We start from the raw sequence: 18,986 nt of genomic DNA, 5'->3' as shown, positions 1-18,986 counted from the left end.
TTTCCATATAAATAACTTTATACTCTTGATAAAACTTCAGATAACATTTTAACTTCAATTCTGAAGCTTCTGGTGCTAGTGAAATGCAAGTTAATTTTACTTATTGACCTTGTGTTCTTCAAGCCGAGGAAATCACTTCCCAGTTTTTAGAGAATTTTGGTAGATTCATGGCGATTTTCTATGGAGATAGTTACAGCATCTACAAATACAGTTTTACATCTTCCCAAGTCTATATGCCTCATTTCTTTTTCCTACCTTATAACACTGGCAAGGATAAAAGTAGCCGAGGAGCTGGGTGTGACTGTGAACACTTCAGATCCCAGCAAATTCGAGGCTGAGGCAAGATCAGGTGTTCAAGGCTAGCCTGGCCTATACAACAAAATTCTATCAGAAAGAAAAAAAGAAAGGAAGGAAGGAAGAAGAGAGGAGGACAGAGGGCAAGGCAGGGAGGTTATAAAGGAGAAAAGGAAGAATGCATGGGGGAGGGGAAAGGCAGCGCCTGGGTGATCACACCTTTTCCATTGTCTCTTTAAGCTGGGAAGAAGTGATTTATTCTTTGACCACTGAATGTCACACTATCTGTAAACTTTTATTTTCCTCTTGTCTCTTTTCTTCTTCATTTTTCTTTTGGGGGAGACGGAGTCTCTCCCCTCTCCCCTTTCCCTCCCTCTCCTTGCCCCTCCCCCTTCCCTGTCCCTCCCCCTCCCCCTCTCCTCCCTCCCCTCCCCCTTCTTTCTCATTCTCTCTCTCTCCTCTCTCTCTCTCTCTCTCTCTCTCTCTCTCTCTCTCTCTCTCTCTCTCTCTCTCTCTGGTCCTGGCTACTGGAGCTCACTATACAGTTCAGACTGGCCTCCTAACATGACTTACGGAGTCCCGGAGTCCCAGGATTGCCAGCAGAAGCCACCACAGCTGGCTTGTTTGTTGCTGATGTTTGTTCACTTTAATAAATGTTCTATCAAGTTGAGGAAATGGTTTCTGAGAGTTTCATCAAAAAGTACTTTTGTACCACATTTTATTTATCCATTCTTGAATTGAAGGACATCTAGGTTGTTTTCAGGTTCTGGCTATTACAAACAATGCTGATATGAACATAGCTGAGCAAGTGCCCTTGTGGCATGATTGAGCATTCCTTGGGTATATGCCCAAGAGTGGAATAGCTGGGTCTTGGGGGAGATTGATTCCCAATTTTCTAAGAAAGCACCATATTGATTTCCAAAGTGGTTGTACAAACTTGCATTCCCACCAGCAGTGGAGGAGAGTTCCCCTAGCTCCACATCCTCTCCACCATAAGCTGTCTTCAGTGTTTTTGATCTTAGCCATTCTGACAGGTGTAAGGTGGTATCTCAGAGCCATTTCGATTTGCATTTCCCTGATGATTAGGGACGTTGAGCAATTCCTTAAATGTCTTTCAGCCATTTGAGTTTCCTCTGTTGAGAATTCTCTGTTTAGTTCTAAAGCCCATTTCTCAATTGGACTGTTGGTCGTTTTGATGTCTAATTTCTTGAGTTCTTTATATATTCTAGATATCAGTCCTCTGTCAGATGTGAGGTTGATGAAGACCTTTTCCTATTCTGTAGGCTGTTGCTTTGCCTTGTTGACCATATCCTTTGCTCTACAAAAGCTTCTCAGTTTCAAGAGGTCCCATTGATTGATTGTTTCTCTCAGTGTCTGTGCTACTGGTGTTATATTTAGGAAGTGATCTCCTATGCCAATACATTCAAGACTACTTCCTACTTTCTCTTCTATCAGGTTCAGAGTAGCTGGATTTATATTGAGGTCTTTGATCCACTTGGACTTTTTTTTTTGTTTTGTGCACAGTGACAGACATGGATCTATTTGCAGCCTTCTACACATTGATATCTAGTTATGCCAGCACCATTTGTTGAAAATGCTTTCTTTTTTCCATTGTATAGTTTTGGCTTCTTTGTCAAAAATTATGTAAAACAAAGATGACTAGACTGCTACTCACAACTCCAGGGAGGCTACATAGAAAACAGGACCCCAAGAAAGACACAGGATCGCCCAATGACAGAGAAATGGTTGAGATCTACATGAACAACATGGATGTGAGTGGGGATAATGAAGAGCAAGGGTTGAGGGAAAGAGAGCTTAGGGGAGCAGGAGATCCCAGGGGAGCAGGAGATCCCAGCTGGATCGAGAACAAGGAATAAAAGACCATGATAAATGAAGACCACATGAGACAGGAAGAAGCAAAGTGCTAGAGAGGTCCACAGAAATCCACAAAGATACCCCCACAATAGACTACTAGCAATGGTCGAGAGACAGCACGAACTGACCTACTCTGGTGATAGGATGGCCAAACACCCTAATTGTTGTGCTAGAAACCCCATCCAATGACTGAGGGAACCGGATGCAGAGATCCACGGCCAGGCCCCAGGTGGAGCTCCAGGAGTCCAATTGGCGAGAAAGAGGAGGGTTTGTATGAGCGAGAATTGTTGAGACCAAGGTTAGAAAAAACACAGGGACAAATAGCCAAACGAATGAAAACACATGAACTATGAACCAATAGCTGAGGAGCCCCCAACTGGATCAGGCCCTCTGGATAAGTGAGACAGTTGATTAGTTTGATCTGTTCGGGAGGCATCCAGGCAGTGGGACTGGGACCTGTCCTTAGTGCATGTGCTGGCTGTTTGGAACCTGGGGATTATACAGAGACACTTGGCTCAGCCTGGGAGGAGGGGACTGGACCTGCCTGGACTGAATCTACCAAGTTGAACTCAATCCTCAGGGGAGTCTTTGCCATGGAGGAGATATGTAAACAAAAATTTAAAAAATTAAAAAAAGAAGCCTGGAAAAAAAAAAGCACTTTTGAATTTTGCCAAATGTTTCTTCTTTCCTATTAAGATGAATCAATTCCTTTATGTTGGTCTGTTACGAAGGCAAATTATATTAATAGATTTTTCAAATACTAAATCAATCTTGTTTTACCAAACTAAAAATAACCTATATGTCAATAATACAGCTAAATACATTGTAATTTCCAAGTAAATTGTTTGTTTTCTCTAAAATATCATCAAGCAAAGGGTGGGGGGGGAAGGCAAATGAATTTGGGGAAAATCACATAAAAGAAATCCAAAAATATGAAGAAATGCTCAGCTTCATTATTATCAGAGGACTCAACAAGAAAACTTTCAAACACCATGTTTTATCCAGTGGTCTCAACAGCTCAGACACTGGTCACTCAATGTAACACAAAAGAGCTGATACCAACACAAAACACTCATTTGTCAGCCAAAATTAAGCAGTTACAATCTAGTTCAGTCTCAGGGGAGAATAAACAGCACGGTGACATCTGGAGTCACTGTGGCAGAAGCAAGCGGCGGAAAGTAGCCTCCCTCACACTTGGACATTTATCTGGAAGAAACTTTGACAGCAGCCCAAGGACACCGAGGAAGCAGTAAGAACGTTCACCACCGTGTTGCTTGTGATAACCAGGAAAGTAAATGACCTAGCGTTCCTTCTGTCTGGGAAAATAATTGTGGCATTTACCCATAATGGAATGATGTCCTGGAGGAGAAGTGAAAATGGATTGGATTTTTTTTGTATAGCAACATGGATAAATCTATAAAACAGACTGAGTAGGAAAAATAACAAAATGAGGTCTATAGCACAGAAGCATTTGTGTAATAAACACACACACCACAGACTATATTTTTAAGACAGATTTGTCTGAATAAGCAAGTGGAAGGTGGTGCGAAAGGATGCACATAAAACATATTAGAATGAGCATCTATGGGATGAGGAAAAATTGGGGAAAATCAAAATAAGCAAAAGAGGTCCTCACACCAAGAATAACAGTGAGCTCCAGGATGAAGTACGCAATCAGGTAGATGTAGGCCCTTATGCCTGGAAAATAATTTCCAATTTGAAAGGAAATTTCACCCAAAGACAGACCACTGGAGGAGATGCATGGGAGCCCTGCTGTAGAACAAGCCACAGCTACTCACTCAAGGTCTACAATCTGGCCACTTTCTTATATGCCTCTGATCACAGGAGACACACTGTCCTGTTTCTTCAAATGTGCTGTTTGCTGCCATGGCAAAGTTTTATATCTCAATATCCTGAATACAGAACCAAAGGGATTTTAACCATCCAGCCACCTCAGCATTCTCTCACACTCAGTCCCTGACATAGACTCTCTGCACCTGAGAGAAGGAAGGCCTGCCCTAAAGGAGTCAGTAAGGGGGCATCCTCTTCTGTGTCTGCTGTGGCTATGGTATGCTGAGGCATTGTGCCTGACTCAAAGCACCACCTGACCTGAAAAGCTTCTGTAAGGCAAAGGATAGGGTCAATATGACAAAACAGCAGTCTACAGAATGCTTTGCTACAGGAGGCCTGCCCTTTCTGATCAGTGATGAAGGAGGAGTGGATGGGGGCAGGGCAGAGGGGAGGCCGAGAGAGGGAGCAGGAGGAGAGGGGTGGGGAACTGCTGTCAGGATGTAAAATAAATGAAAAAATTAATTAAAAAAGAAGTAAAGACAGAAAGAGAGTAAGGAGGACACGCTGTTTTCCGAGTTAGCTATGCACAGGGAGACGTGGTGCTGTGTGTGGGTGGTATTGCTAGCACCGATTTCTTGTGTCTCAACAAGACAGAAACAACCAAAAGCCCGTGTCTGTCAAGATCATAGCAGAAAGAATGGCCTGCAGCTTCTGTTTCCTCTCCCGCTGCCTCAACACGAGCCATTTGTTCCTTGCTCTGGTCTATCAATGTGCTTTCTATCACTGCCATAAAACACCATGACCAGAAGCAACTTGGACGGCAAAGGGTTTATTTGGCTTTCAGGTTGCAGCCCATCATTGTGGGAAGCCAAGGCAGGAACTCCAGCCGGGCAGGAACCTGGAGACAGGAACTGAAGCAGAGGCCATGGAGGAAGGCTGCTTACCAACTTGCTCCCTGTGTCTTGCTCAGCCCCATTTCTTATTGGTGAGAAAGGATCTCCTCCACAAAGGACATTATTGGCTGCATTCCCTCCAACATCATCTATGAGCACCCACGACTAAGAGGGAACAAGGTGAAGGAAACTGATCGACCTGACCATGGTCCACAAATTCCTTCAAGAGGCTCCCCTCCCCCTCACAACAGAGATTGGCCAGACTCAGATACAATTCAGAACTTCTCATTGTTTGGGAAAGAGAAGCCCTCCTGCTCAGAATGGAGCTGTGTGTGGATATAAAAGCACCAAACTATTGGTTCATAGTTCATAGATGGGAATGGGGGGGGGCTGGGGGAAGGGGGGGAGGAAGGAGGACAGGGGAATCCGTGGCTGGTATGTAAAATTAAATTAAATTATAAAATAAATAATAAATAAATAAATAATAAATGAAAATAAAAGCATCAAACTTGGTTCATAGTTCATAGATGGGAATGGGGGAGTGGGCTGGGGGAAGGGGGGGGGACAGGGGAATCCACAGCTGATATGTAAAATTAAATTAAATTATAAAATAAAATAAATAAATAAATAAAAATAAAAGCACCAAACTGTAGAAAGTCAGCCTTTAAACACAGACATCTCAGCACAGCAGTGTGGAGAGAAAGGCCTAGAACCAGGAGCCCTGGTTGACTTGTGTCTGGAGGCCTTCCTCTCCTCTCTCTGGACAAATGAGTCACTATCTGTTTTCACCAGTTTGCTTTTCCTTTCCATGACTTAGAAGCCAGGTGCATTGCTAGCGTCCTGTCTCCAAAGGACTGAAGATCGTTGGAGAGCAGGCGGTGGAAGCAGCTTACTTTATGGAAATTATCTTCTTCACTGTTTGCATAGCATCCTCCTCATCCCAAACCCATGCGCCTTCTGTGCTCTTCTGCGAAACGGGCCAGCAAGTGAAGAGCCACTTCTTCTTTCTAAACTCAGTTCCTTGACTTCCATATCTCCGTAGCACTTGTGCCTGACTGAACGTGAAAACTTTGATCTGGCCGTGATTTGCCTGCGTCGGTCTTCGCTAGTCTTTATGCTTTATCTTCCTCCTGCTGACTTTGTGGAGGGAGGGGCCTGGGGCTTGCACCTGCTCTGTCACTGGCCCGCGATCCCCTGAGACAAGAAGAGTCAATGCCCCTCTCGATGGCATTGCCCCTCTCAATGGCAATAAGTGAAGTGGAACCCCTGGGTGGGCTTGTCAGTGAAAAGTCCAGAAATACTGATTGATGTGCTGACCGCAGCAGCCACCAGGCTCTCGCTGGCCCTCTGCTGCCACCACATCCCTCAGCAGAGCCTCTCTATGGTTGTTTCTTCTCCTCTATCACTTTTGTGATATCATGACCCCAAGAACTCCAGCCCAGCACCAGAGGCTTCAATCCTCCCCCATCCCCCATCCTTAATGCATTCATTGCAATCGCATCCTTTGCCTTGCCCCACCCATCTGCCTGTCCTCCATGCTCTGCTTGTGAGTAGCAAAGGCTTAGGAGACAGGACGTGAACAGCGATGTCCGACTGGCCAGTCTGTATTCCCCTGCGGTAGTCATGACGACGGGAAGGGACTGGATTTTTGGTGTAGTAAGGATGCCAACATTTCTGAAGCCACCTCGGCAGTCACTTTTCTTGTCTCCTTTCTCTCCTTCATGGAGGTCTCAGTTCCTCACTAGTCCCCAAGCAGCTAGGCTGAACCAAGTATGGGTGAAGCAAAGGTTTCTGGGAGACTTCTTTTCTAACCCTTCCAAAGTAGAGGGAAAGTAACCCCACCAGAATGGACCCCAAATAGAAGGGCAGGGATTTTGAACAGCTGAAAGAGTTCCCCTTTTTATCCTACCACTCAGGCCTTTTCTGAGAGAAACAATGTCCAGATAAAAAGTTTCTGGACCTTTGCATCCAAGCACATGGAACATGAGAAAGAGAGAAAAAGAAATTAAACTGGGGGCTGGGGGTGCCTCACAGCTCTGAGTCAGCTAAGATGCCCCATCCTTGGCTTCTTACTTCCTTCTTGACCATCAAAGTTTTCAAGCTTGTTCTCTAGAAGACCTTAGCACCATGGGAATGACCATCGATTTCGGCACACAAACCTTCCAAAAAGTACTGCATTATATGGATTTCATTTGCAAAAACAGCATGAAGGACAAATAATTCAACCCAGTGATTCTTACCCTTCAAGATCCCAAGGAAAAAAAAAAAAGCTGCCCTAAAAGCAAGAGTCCAGTTCACCAAGGGTTTATGATGACTCCATGTTCAATGACTGCCTACATACCTGCCCTAGCGGGCAGTGAGATCCTGTTTCCTTGGAAACTCCTATATTGAATGGCTTCATCTTGCCTCTGTTCATTCCTCTGCTGCTTTGCTATGTAGTCCATGTATCAGGGCTCTCTGAATCCAGTACTACCAGATCACCGCCCTGGCACAACATTCCTGTTACACATTTGCCCTAAAATATAGGCAAAAATCGTGATGAATATTTTATGATTAATAATTTTATTTGCCTTCATGGAAATTTGAAAATCTTTTGAAGAATCACTTAGTTGGCTCAAGTCTGTTAATAAAAGATGCCCAAAGAAATTTGTGCTGAGGTCTCTTTTCCCGATATAAGTTTTGCGACGCAAGCAGAGGCATGCTGATGTCTTTGAAGCTGGAGGTATTCCCCCTAGAATTACAATGATGAAGGGTGGCAACTCTCCCACAGAAACCATTAGCAAGAAGCTCGCTCAGCACTGCAGCCTTTTACCCTCTCTTGGCTCAGGTCAGCCAATCAGATTCGGATGGAATGTAAGTCCCCATGAAACAATAATGCCTCTGCTCTGTCTATTGGCTGACTTGACACTTTGTTGGCAGCCTTCAGAACACTTCACACTTCTCTGGGGAGAAAAAAAAATGTTGAAAGCAATTTGTACTTTCTCAACACATATAATAAATAGGTTTTCAAAACAATATCTCTCAAAATTGCCAGCAGTAGCCAGACTGAGCGAGACACCATTTCTCCTCTGTTGGTTTCCCTGAAAAGATATCACTAAATGATTATAAAGCCTACAAAGATTGAGGTGGCACTTTAATCACGGCAAATCTCTGATTTTTCTGTGGCTAATATATCCTTGCCCCGCAAAGTATGTTCCAGAAATGACAGTATCTTGATATCATATTATTTCTTTCAGTCTGGCTTGATATCTAGAAGCTCAAAGCTGCTTGGGCAGACTCGGCATGTTATCGGAAGCTTTTCGTCTCCTGCGATCTATTTGTGATTGTGCTGGTGATGCGCCCCCATTTCCCTCCGAAACCACCCCTGCCCTGTGGTCCTTGTACTCTGAGACGAGCCAATGCGCAGGTGTAAAGGCGAACGTATGACTTGAGTAGACTCTGTATATCTCACCCTCCTGGCTACAGTGACAGGCTTAGGGATGGTCACGTGAAAGAACCGGCACCAAGAGGAAGCAGGAACATGCTAAGGCTCCCAGAGAGAAACAGTATTGTACTTCAATGTCTACATTTAATCCTGGAGGGAGGACAGTGGAGGCCGATCACCACTGTCGTGTTAGCACGTGCAGCCTGAGAAGGTGGCCAGACAGCAGTGGAGGAAAAGCGGCCTTGAGGATGCTATCTGAGCCTCAGCTGTAACTACGCCAGAAACTCTGGGTTCAGTGAACTGTGTTAGTCAGGGTTCTCTAGAGGAAGAACTCCCTTAAGAATCTGTAATCTCTGGGAGCAGCTTTAGCCATCCATTTCTGCTTAAGCACTTTTTTTTTCCATTATTTTATTTTAATTTTTTTATTAGCTTACCCATTTTCAGGCTTCTTTCTGGGTTTTTCATACAGCCGTAGTTTTCATTCATCTCTCTCATCCATCTCCTCCTCTCTGTCATGCCCCTGTCCCATCTCTTCACTCAAGCCTTTCCCCCACAGTATTTTCCCTTCCATTTTGATTTCAAGGGTGTTACAGAGCTGTAGGCCCTGAGTACTACACTATAAGAGTGGCAGGAAAGGACGTGCCCACTGATGCAGTAGTGGGACGTCAGTGATGGACGTCAGTGATGGACGTCAGTGATGGACGTCAGTGACGGACGTCAGTGATGAGAAGTCTGTTCTCGGGTCAGATCGGAGGCCTCTTCTACAGGGGAAAGCTACAAGCATCCGAAGCTGGGGAAGTCATAGGTCCTAGTGAGGGAGATGTCATCTTGCTCAGTGGACAGGATGTTGGTTTCTGCAGAGAGGAAAAGACACAAACACGGGGAAACCCACAGAGAGAGAGAGAAAGAACAACAAAAGATGTGCTCAGGCCTGTGGAAAACACATGAAAAGAGAGGACAGGGTATGCGGGCCCACCTTTTAAGGACTAGCCTGCACATGCGCACTCGGGTCCACGCGGATACTCCACCCATGAGCATAGATTAGAGGGTCATGCGGCGTGCAAATTACATGACCACATAGCGGACCGGTTGATGTAGGATGTATGACCCAGAAACGACTGGGTAGAAATGACTGTCCTGCCAGAGCATGCGTGATTACTGGTCCATGACTATCATTCCAAACTCTTTGTTTTCATAAAAGATGGTGGACAAGCGGGTATGGGGGTGTTGTGTCTCCCAAAACTGCTTCCAGCTGACTTGGTGGGCATCAGCTGAGTCTGGGGGCAAGGGGCAGGTAGAAGGGAGTTTCTGGGGTAGTCAGGTGTCCTGGGATGGTGGGCTACCATCTGCTGTCCTGGAGCCATCCATCTGTCCCAGCTTGGGGCTCCGTGACTGCTTGTGTCTGGGAGAGCACTAGTGAGACAGAGAGAACTTAGAAAAAAAGAATTATTATTGTTATTGTTATTTTTTTTCTTTTGGAGGGGGTCCCAGGGTTAGGTAGGTGGGAGGAAGAAGGGGGTCCCAGGACCAGGAAGGTTTGGGTTATACTTATTCTAAAGCAGATCCAGTCCATCCAGATGAATTCAAGCTGGTTTTCTGGAGTTTAGGTGGGTTTTTTTGTTTTGTTTTGTTGTTTTGTTGTTTGTTTGTTTTACCTGAGATATGTCTTATCTGAGACAAATTCTAAGGCACCTGTTTCCTTTATTAGTTTAGCATCCAGAGGACACAGATGATCAATTGCTGAGGACTGTTACTATTCCTTACCACCTGGATGTTCTCAGTGGTCCTCTGCCTCTGGCCCTATGGTGGTTCTGTAACAATTAGCTGAGTACTTAATTAGGAGTGGGAATCAGGAAGGAAAACCTGGGTTGGGACTTCACTGTTCTGCAATTGGTGGCAGGTCAGTGGATCCTGGTGTCCTCTGTAACATGAGAGAGCAGGGCTCTGTCTGTGTGACTGTGTATGAAGAGAGATTTTCCTGGGATGGAGGTGAAGTGAAAGGCTTCAGGTGGGACAGGTGGACCCGGTGAGGAAAGCCCTCGAGCTTAGCAGCTGTGGGGGTTACAAGAATTACCTTGAAGGGTCCCTGCCATTTAGGGAAAAGGGGTGAGGGGCGCTGGCCTGTAGGAGAAAGAAGAACCAGATCCCCAATGTAGGTTGGGGCTGGGCAGGAACTATCACATGGCTGAGGTAAGGAATGGTCTGCCAAGTTCCAGAGAACAGACCTGAGATGACAGAGTAGAGGAGTTAACAGGCTATCTGGAAGACACGAAGATTTGGGTAGGAGGCCTGGTGTTAAGGCCGGCCTCCCATACATCAGCTCAAATGGGGAAACTGAAAGAGGCTTTTTGGGAAGGGCCCTGAGTCTGAAAAGAGCCAGAGGCAATAATTTTACCCAGTCGATGTGAAGTTCCTGTGACATCTTAGTATGAATGGATTTTAAAGATCGGTTGGTAGGCTCTACCTTCCCTGAGGACTGAGGACAGTATGGGATATGAAAATGCCAAGGAATATTGAGAGCCTTAGCTAGTGTCTGAGAAATCTAGGAGGTGAACTCCGGACCATTATCAGACTGAAGAGATGCAGGAATCCCGAATTGAGGAATGATTTCTCAGAGAAGGAGGTCTGCAACTGTCTGAGCTCGCTTATTAGAAACTGGGTATGCCTCCACCCAGTTTAAAAATGAGTCTACCATTATAAGGAGAAATTTAATTCTCCTGATGGTGGGCATGCTGTGGGATGTTCTGTATGTCCTGTGGGAGCCCTTCTTGGGTTCTTTGTGGCGTTACCCAGCAGGTCCGCATAGAGGATGATTAGGACCATGGGCCTGAGTGCAGGTGTCTGAGATGGTCTGCACTTGGCTGTGCTGGGGGATGGTCTGTATGTCAAGTTGTTCTGATTGATCAATAAATAAAACTTGATCGGCTGTGGCTAGGCAGGAAGGATAGGCGGGACTAACAGAGAGGAGAAATAAAAGGACAGGAAGGCAGAAGGACGGACTGCCAGATGCCGCCATGACCAGCAGCATGTGAAGATGCCGGTAGGCCACCAGCCACGTGGCAAGGTATAGATTTATGGAAATGGACTAATTTAAGCTATAAGCACAGTTAGCAAGAAGCCTGCCACGGCCATACAGTTTGTAAGCAATATAAGTCTCTGTGTTTACTTGGTTGGGTCTGAGCGGCTGTGGGACTGGCGGGTGACAGAGATTTGTCCTGACTGTGGGCAAGGCAGGAAAACTCTAGCAACATGGGCATATGGGTAAAATTGAGCTGCCAGTCGGTCCCTGGAAGGAAACCTCTGGCCTGGTGGGTGGGGAAAGGCTGACTTCTATATTTCATATTGGGGTCTGTCTTTTGGCAAATTTCACAAGAGGCAGTAATAGTTCTTAAAAACTGAAAGTCCTCAGAGGTGGGCTGCAAGTGAGCCTTCATGAACTGAGACAGAGCAAGACTATTAGGGTGAAAGAGCTGGTGTAGATAGGACAGAATTTGCCTAGTGTCAGGGGTTGCCTGTGAGGATGTGAGCTGCACTGTATGGATTCCCTGTAGTGGGTAGGATGAGTCTTGGCCCTGAAGGGCCGCTGTCCTTGCTGCCTGGTCAACCTGGTTATTTCCCTTGAGGACGATGGAGCTGTCAGTCTGATGAGACCGGCAGTGGATAATTCCTATAGCCTTGGGAAGGTGGGGAGCTTTTAGCATGGCCATTATTTGGCCTGAATTAGATATGGATCCTCACTTTGTTGTAAGGAGCCCACGCTCTTTCCAGATAGCAGCATGGAACAGGAGGATATGGAAAGCATATTAGGAATCTGTGTAAACATTTAGGGATTGCCCCTGTGCCAACTGGAAGGCACGGGTGAGAGCTATCAGCTCAGCCTGTTGGCTAGTGGTGTGTGTGAGTAATGCCTGTGCCTCTATCACCTCAGTGTCTGACACTATGGCATAGCCCGCTTTACCGGTCCCTTCATGTAAGAAGGAGCTGCCATCTGTGTCCCAGGTATGAGTGGCCTGGGGCAATGTGCCCTCCTGCATGTGTGAAGGGTGTGGCAACAGTTCCTCTAAGATTTCAGTGCAGAATTGAGAGGGGGAATAATCGGTGTTAGGTTGAGGGAGGAGAGTTGATATATTAAGAGGTGAACAAGTTTTGAAAGTAAGTGTGGCATCTTCCAGTAGTGCCACCTGGAAAGAAAGAACCCTAGAGGGAGGTAAAGTTTGTAAGCCTTTATAAGTTAGGAGATGGGACAGGTCATGGTGAGAGAGGACAGTAGTAGGTGACCCAAAGGTTAGCTTTTTGACTCCCTAATAAGGAGTTTAGCAGCTCTTGTGGGCCACAAGAATATATCATAGAGATTCAGCTGTGTATTAAAGGTGAACTTTGATTGGCCAAGGGTCTGTCAAAAGGCAAAGCCATTTATTATAAATTGTTGTGGATATTGTTCTATATAAATAAAACACTGATAGCCAGTGACCAGACAGGAAGTATAGGTGGGACAAGGAGAGAATAGAATTGGGGAAACAGGAAGAAGGGGAGAGAGACACTGCAGCCACAGCCAGGACAAGCAACATGTAAAGACGCCAGTAAGCCACCAGCCATGTGACAAGGTATAGATTTATAGAAATGGGTTAATTTAAGATATAAGAACAGTTAGCAAGAAGCCTGCCATGGCCATACAGTTTATAAGTAATATAAGCATCTGAGTGATTATTTTATACATGGATTGTGGGACTGTGGGGCTTGGTGGAACCTGGAGAGAAGCTCTCCAGCAACAAATGGCACCCAACGGCTCGAGTTTCCACCTTAAACCTGAGAATATTTAATAACCAATTCTAAACAGAGCCCAAACCAGGTTCCTGCTTCATGTCTCATAAGGGCAGCTAGACACCACAAAACTCGGGTTTGAACTGGCAGGTTCCTGGCGTTTGCGTTTGACCACCAGTATGACAGTAATGAGGTGTCTGCCGGCGGCACATTACGCTGTGTGGTAGATTTAGTCTTTACTAGTATTAAAAAAAAAATGGTTTCTGGGCTACATAAAAGCTTAGACCCACTATTTCTGAGACTTGATGATTCACAGAACTGGCGGAAAACGCCATGCTGGTAAGCTGAAATGGGCGGAGCCAGCAGCCACAGCGCCGTTTCAGTCTTAGAATACTGCAGTTTAAAGCAATAGATTCAAAATACGTAGGCTTGAAAGAGACAAAAAAAGATAAATTAATATTTAAAAAGCCACGTAAAGATGAATATTACACAGACAATCTGGATTGTGTTGTCTTTGGGATTTTTAATTGCAAAAAAAATTTGATTGAAAAAGATGTTGAATTAAACCAATACGTATATTTTAAAGGTACCTTGACTTCAAAATTTGGATATAAGGATATGTTGCTTTGGAAAAGAGGTTCTGCTTTTGTTTCTACAGAAAGCCAGAGGCTGTGGATTTGTTCCAGATTAAGATACATCAGGTTTCACCAGCCAAGGCCCCCTGAAAGGTCTCCGATGACACCATGGTCCAGATGATCTAACATCCAGAGCGGTTTCAAGGCAACTGGTTCACACAATACAGCCTCACGGACTACCCCATAGGCCTAAAATTTTCTTTGCATCCCCATAAGATACAGCACCCCCCTCCAGCAGGAAGTAGTAAGAGATGCTACACCCAAATTCCCAAATATACCAAGCTGGCTTTAGAGGTGGAATTGGCTCACTCCCCCTCTAAACCCAGACATATTGCTTTAAAAAAAATGGTTAAGAGATTCTTGTGTCCCAAATCAGAAGAGCCCTCTGGTGTGGGACAGAGAAAAACCAATATTTTTATTTAAAACAGGTTGATTATAAATGTGATCTCTTTCTAAAAAAGAAAAGGGGATATGATATAGATATATAGGAGGCTATAGAGATGATAAGATAAAAGGGTGGATTAATGAACCTACTTTTAAAGAACAACTTGTTTAAAATGTTTTACATTGGTATAGATTTTAGTTTATATTTAAAATGTTTTACATTGGTATAAATTTTAGTTTATTGATACAAACTTGAAGTTAATTTTGTTATACTGTATATATATATTCTTGTTTGAGGTATTATGTTTATGTAACTCATTTAAAATTGTAATGGATAATTAAAAAATAGATTAATAATTAGTCATCTATGATAATCATATTTGTAGCCATGTTAGTTAAGTCTTCTAGGTATACATAGATATATTTCAGATAGATAGGTAATCTTCAAACACTTCATAGACCTAGAGAATATGGCATTTAAATAACTTAGAATTCTGTTGACGTGAGACACAATTGCTCCTGGCTGCACCAATTTGATCTGGAGAGAATGTTGGGTTTCTAAGACATTTCCATTTGGAAGTTTGTCTTCTTGGCACAAAATGGCCTACTGGGCAAAGAGCTGCCCTTGCCTTGACGGCTGACAGTACAAATATAATGCTGTCCTTTCTGGACAAGCGGGACACAAGGAAAGCGACCACTGTACTCTGCCAAGACAGAGTAAGATGGTCTTTCAGAATTCCTGATTATGAAAATGGTCTGTCAGATACTCTAGGCCTGTAGCCAATTTGAATGCACCAACAATGCTGAGAAACATTAGGTGACTGTCCAGGCTGCCAGCTGTCTTGGTCTACTCTTGCAAGATTCCCAAAAGTTGCTTGCATCCATCTACCATTTCTCATGTACCATTATGTTCCTTCTCAGGTCTTTGATGTGGTTGAAGACTAGATAGTTGTAATTTCCTCAGTTATGATAAAAGATAAGTTAGATATAAAACCTTAAACTCAGAAATATAAGATAGATAGGACATCTCCTTTAATATTGTAACTGCAATTCTTGCTCGATAATTGTTTTGTTATATGTAATTTTACCATGTTAAAGTTAAAACCTTCCTTTTTAAAAAAAGAAGAAAAGGGGAAGTGCTGTGGATATCGTTCTATATAAAGAAAACACTGATGGCCAGTGACCAGACAGAAAGTATAGGTGGGACAAGGAGAGAGGAGAATTGGGGAAACAGGAAGAAGGGGAGAGAGACACTGCAGCCACCACCAGGACAAGCAGCATGTAAAGACGCTGGTAAGCCACCAGCCACATGGCAAGGTATAGATTTATAGAAATGGGTTAATTTAAGATATAAGAACAGTTAGCAAGAAGCCTGCCACAGCCATACAGTTTATAAGTAATATAAGCATCTGAGTGATTATTTTATACATGGATTGTGGGACTGTGGGGCTTGGTGGAACCTGGAGAGAAGCCCTCCAGCAACAATAAATATTTGGTGTTACCCAGCCTTTAATATTCCAGCTGTCTTCTGCTATGAAATCCTTGTATGCCCAGACCTGGTAAACAGTTCAGCTTCCCAGACCTGCTGAACTGCTAAGTTACTAACTGCTGAGCTTAGGAGACCTGCTGGTGGGAGAAGCCTGGCTTTGTTTCCTGTGCTAGTGAAGCTCAGACCTTCCCCTCGCCTAGAGGAGGCCTAGTGGTTCTCCATAGCATTTTGACTGAGAAGAAAAGAGGTTTTTACATATCAAGGTGAGAGATAAAACAACAGTCCTGAGGAGGCAGGGAACCACATGCCCAGGGAAAGAAAAGGCAGGTATTTTCTGTAGACAAGGTCAGAAATGCTTGGCGCAAGAGAAGAGAGGACCACAGAGGTTCCATAGAGGGTAAGCAGATCTCAAGTAGAGTTTTCTGAGGGCCAGGAGTAGAGAGCAGCAGAGATGGAGAAAGAGGATACAGAGGACGAAAATGAGGCTGAAAGCATAGGAGTTAGTCGTTAGCTGGACTATGAGCTAGGGAGGGACAGAGAGAGCAGGTCAGAGGCCAGAGCCTGACCAAATAGGTGTGGATTGTCCCTGAATCCCTGTGGCAGGACAGTCCAAGTTAGCTGTGTAGACAGATGAGTATCAGGGTCAGTCCTGGTGAAAGCAAAGATATTTTAAGATGGAGGGCTGAGAGAAACAGAAAAGTAGGCATCCTTGAGATCTAGAACTGAGAAGTGGGAAGTTCCTGAAGGGACAGTGGACAGGAGAGTATAAGGGTTAGGCACTACTAGATGGAAGGCCACCACTGCAGAATTAATGGGCCGGAGGTCTTGAACCAGGCGATAGGCTCCTTTAGACTTTTTAACTGCAAGTATAGGGGTGTTAAAAGGCAAAGAGGTTGGGCGGAGCAGCTTTCTCCTGAGAAGATCAGAAATGATAGGCTTAAGTCCTCTTAGGCTCTGGAGTGAGAGAGGATATTGAACTTGGGTAATACACCTGGTAGAGTCTGCAGCTGGATAATGATAGGGGGTGGTGCCTAATGATAGAAGGGTTTTGAGTGCCCCAGACTTTGGGGTCCACCTGAGAGGCTGACAAGGGAAATGAAGTGTTAGAGTTGGTAGAGTAGATGGCTAGGAGGAGAGGAGTTGCTAGTGAGTCTGGGGTGAGGCAAATGTGGGGAGCAAATGAAATAGATGCTCCCAGTTTGGCTAAGAAATCTCTTCCCATTAGAAGTACAGGACAGATTGGCACCACTAAAAATGTGTGTGTAAGAGGAATGCCCCTGAAAATACAATTAAGTGGTGGGGTCTGATGAGGTAGGTAAGGCTGCCCCCCTGCCCGGACAATAGGGAGACGAGAAGGAATGGTCAGGCCCCAAATCTCCCTCAGGACTGAGTAGGTGGCTCCAGTGTCCATAAAGAAATAGATGGGTCATCCAGCTACTGTCATGATGACCCTGGGTTCCCGGTGTGAGACGGGTGTGGTCAGGCTGGGAACCGGGCAGCTTCAGTCATCCAAGATCAAAGCCAAGCCCAGGAGGTCAGTTGGGGGGGTGATCCTGATTTTATGACCCCATGCCACCAGGTGCACAAGGGCAGTCAATGGACCAATGCCCCTCTAGGTGGCACCTCGGACAAGGCCCCGGTGGTGGCCCACAGAGGGCCCGGTGGGGAGCAGTGCAAGCCTGAGGCCAGTGACCTTCTTGCCCACACTTGAAGTGGAGGCCCAGTGGCTTTCAGACAGCCAGTCGGACAGTGTGTGCCAGCATTTGGCATTTTTGTTTTGGAGCCTTCTCATCTCTCCCATGATACACCTTAAATGCCACCACTAACAGTTCAGCCTGTGGGTGATGGAAGCCATAAGCCTAAGCAACCCTTGACACGCATGCTGCCATATTTGGGCTTCTCTTTTCTTAGATCTAGGCCTTGCTTAAGTCTCCATAGCACCAGAACCTCTTCTCACAGATACCAGAACCTCTTCTCAGATATCAGGTGAATGAGCTGCAGTTAGGCAATTAGGCAGTTAGACAAGGGTAGATAGATAACCCTCAGAGCAACATTTCCTGCTGGCCGAACAGCCCATAATTAAGTCCCTTCCTGCTTGCAACCCCCTTTGCCTACCTATATATGCCAAAATAAAATTTTGGAGCTTGATCAGACGTCCTGTCTTGCTCTCATTCTTTGTGTCTTTTGTCCCTCTCATTCGCCAGCCCTCCCTTTAGGTCCCCGTTGAAGACCCCGCTGGTGGGGAGTATGTGGGGTCAAGGGGCCTCTCTCCAAACGTTTAAATTTAGCCCTAATGTCGGGGAAACTCTATGAGACAAAGTGGGTCATAAGTCACTGCCTGCCCTCCAGGCTTTCAAGGTCTAAGCTGGTATATTGAAGGAGGGCCTTCGTAAGCCATTCTGGGAAATTAGATGGATTTTTATCTTTATCTTGAATTATAGTTTGTAGTGGGTAGCCATTTCAGCTTTGGTCTGGAAGTTCCAACCCCATTGAGGTTTTGGTAACTATCACACCCACAAGGCGGGGCCAAGGGAGGGCCTGAAGACCCCAGATTGGGACTGCTGCACGCTCTTGCTGCTGAGAGCCCGGATGCTAGATGTGGACAGAGGAGAGTTCTCCAGAGAACATCGCCGAAATACTGCTGCGTCTTTCCCAGAACCCTCAACCTACCTATTCCTTCATTTGTAAGTTACGCCATTAAATAAATCTCCTTTTAACTATGTGGCGTGACCTTAATAATTTCACCAATATCTGGCGCCCAACGTGGGGCACGAACTCACGACCCTGAGATTAAGAGTCTCATGTTCTACCTAGCTTTTGTTCTATCTGAGAGAGTTCTGAAAGAGAGAATGGGACATGAACTTTTACCAGTCCATCCACCCCAGCAACCTTTCAAAAGGGGAGAATGGTCTGAGGGTTGGCATGGCTGGAGTCAGATCCCTTAGCAGTCTGAGAGCGGGTAGTGGGAGGTGTGAAAGTTGGAGCCAGAGGCAGTCTTTTGGAAGACCCCAGTACTCAAGGGGAAGAGGAAGCCAGAGGAGGAGCAGCAGCCCTGGGGGTGGGGGTAGGAGCGGAAGCAGGAGTGGAAGGTCAGAAAGGCGGAGGTTGGTTGGTGGGGTCTGGAGTCAGAGGTTCCCCTGGTTCAGGATTAACAGCTATAAGCACATGAGCAGGAGAGAAAGAATCGAGAAGGGAAGGTTTAGAGCTTAGATAGAAAAAAGCCTGACCATAGGGTAACTCTTTCTATTTGCCTGTTTGCTGGCAAAAGTTAAACAGTTCCCATAAAGTATCGGGGTCTAAGGAGCCGCCAGGCGGCCAGCGTTTGTTATTAGCTAGAGCACTTTTGGGCCATTTCTTAGTACAGAGGTGGACAAGCTTGGGGATCTTTAAGTAAGGCATTAAGCTTAGAGGTTTCAGAGGTTCCACAACACATCCTAGCG

The 18,986-nt window shown here is 45.3% G+C and overlaps 1 long non-coding RNA gene across 5 annotated transcripts in view; it reads right to left on the bottom strand.

Moving 5' to 3' along the window:
- Window positions 1–7,398: 7,398 nt before the first annotated feature.
- The window catches only part of LOC121830949 (uncharacterized), a 44,002-nt gene continuing 32,414 nt past the window's right edge, over window positions 7,399–18,986 (bottom strand). For all 5 annotated transcript variants that reach the window (XR_013052893.1, XR_013052892.1, XR_013052894.1 and 2 more), the window contains 2 exons: window positions 8,712–9,131; window positions 7,399–7,795 (listed from right to left, as the gene is read on the bottom strand). This is a non-coding gene — a long non-coding RNA (uncharacterized LOC121830949). The remainder of the gene's footprint in view (window positions 7,796–8,711; window positions 9,132–18,986) is intronic.

The sequence above is a fragment of the Peromyscus maniculatus genome, chromosome 7 (genome assembly GCF_049852395.1).
Source record: "Peromyscus maniculatus bairdii isolate BWxNUB_F1_BW_parent chromosome 7, HU_Pman_BW_mat_3.1, whole genome shotgun sequence".
Lineage (NCBI taxonomy): Eukaryota > Metazoa > Chordata > Mammalia > Rodentia > Cricetidae > Peromyscus > Peromyscus maniculatus.
The sequence above is the reverse complement of the archived record's forward strand: the minus strand, read 5'-3'. Positions and strand labels throughout refer to the sequence as shown.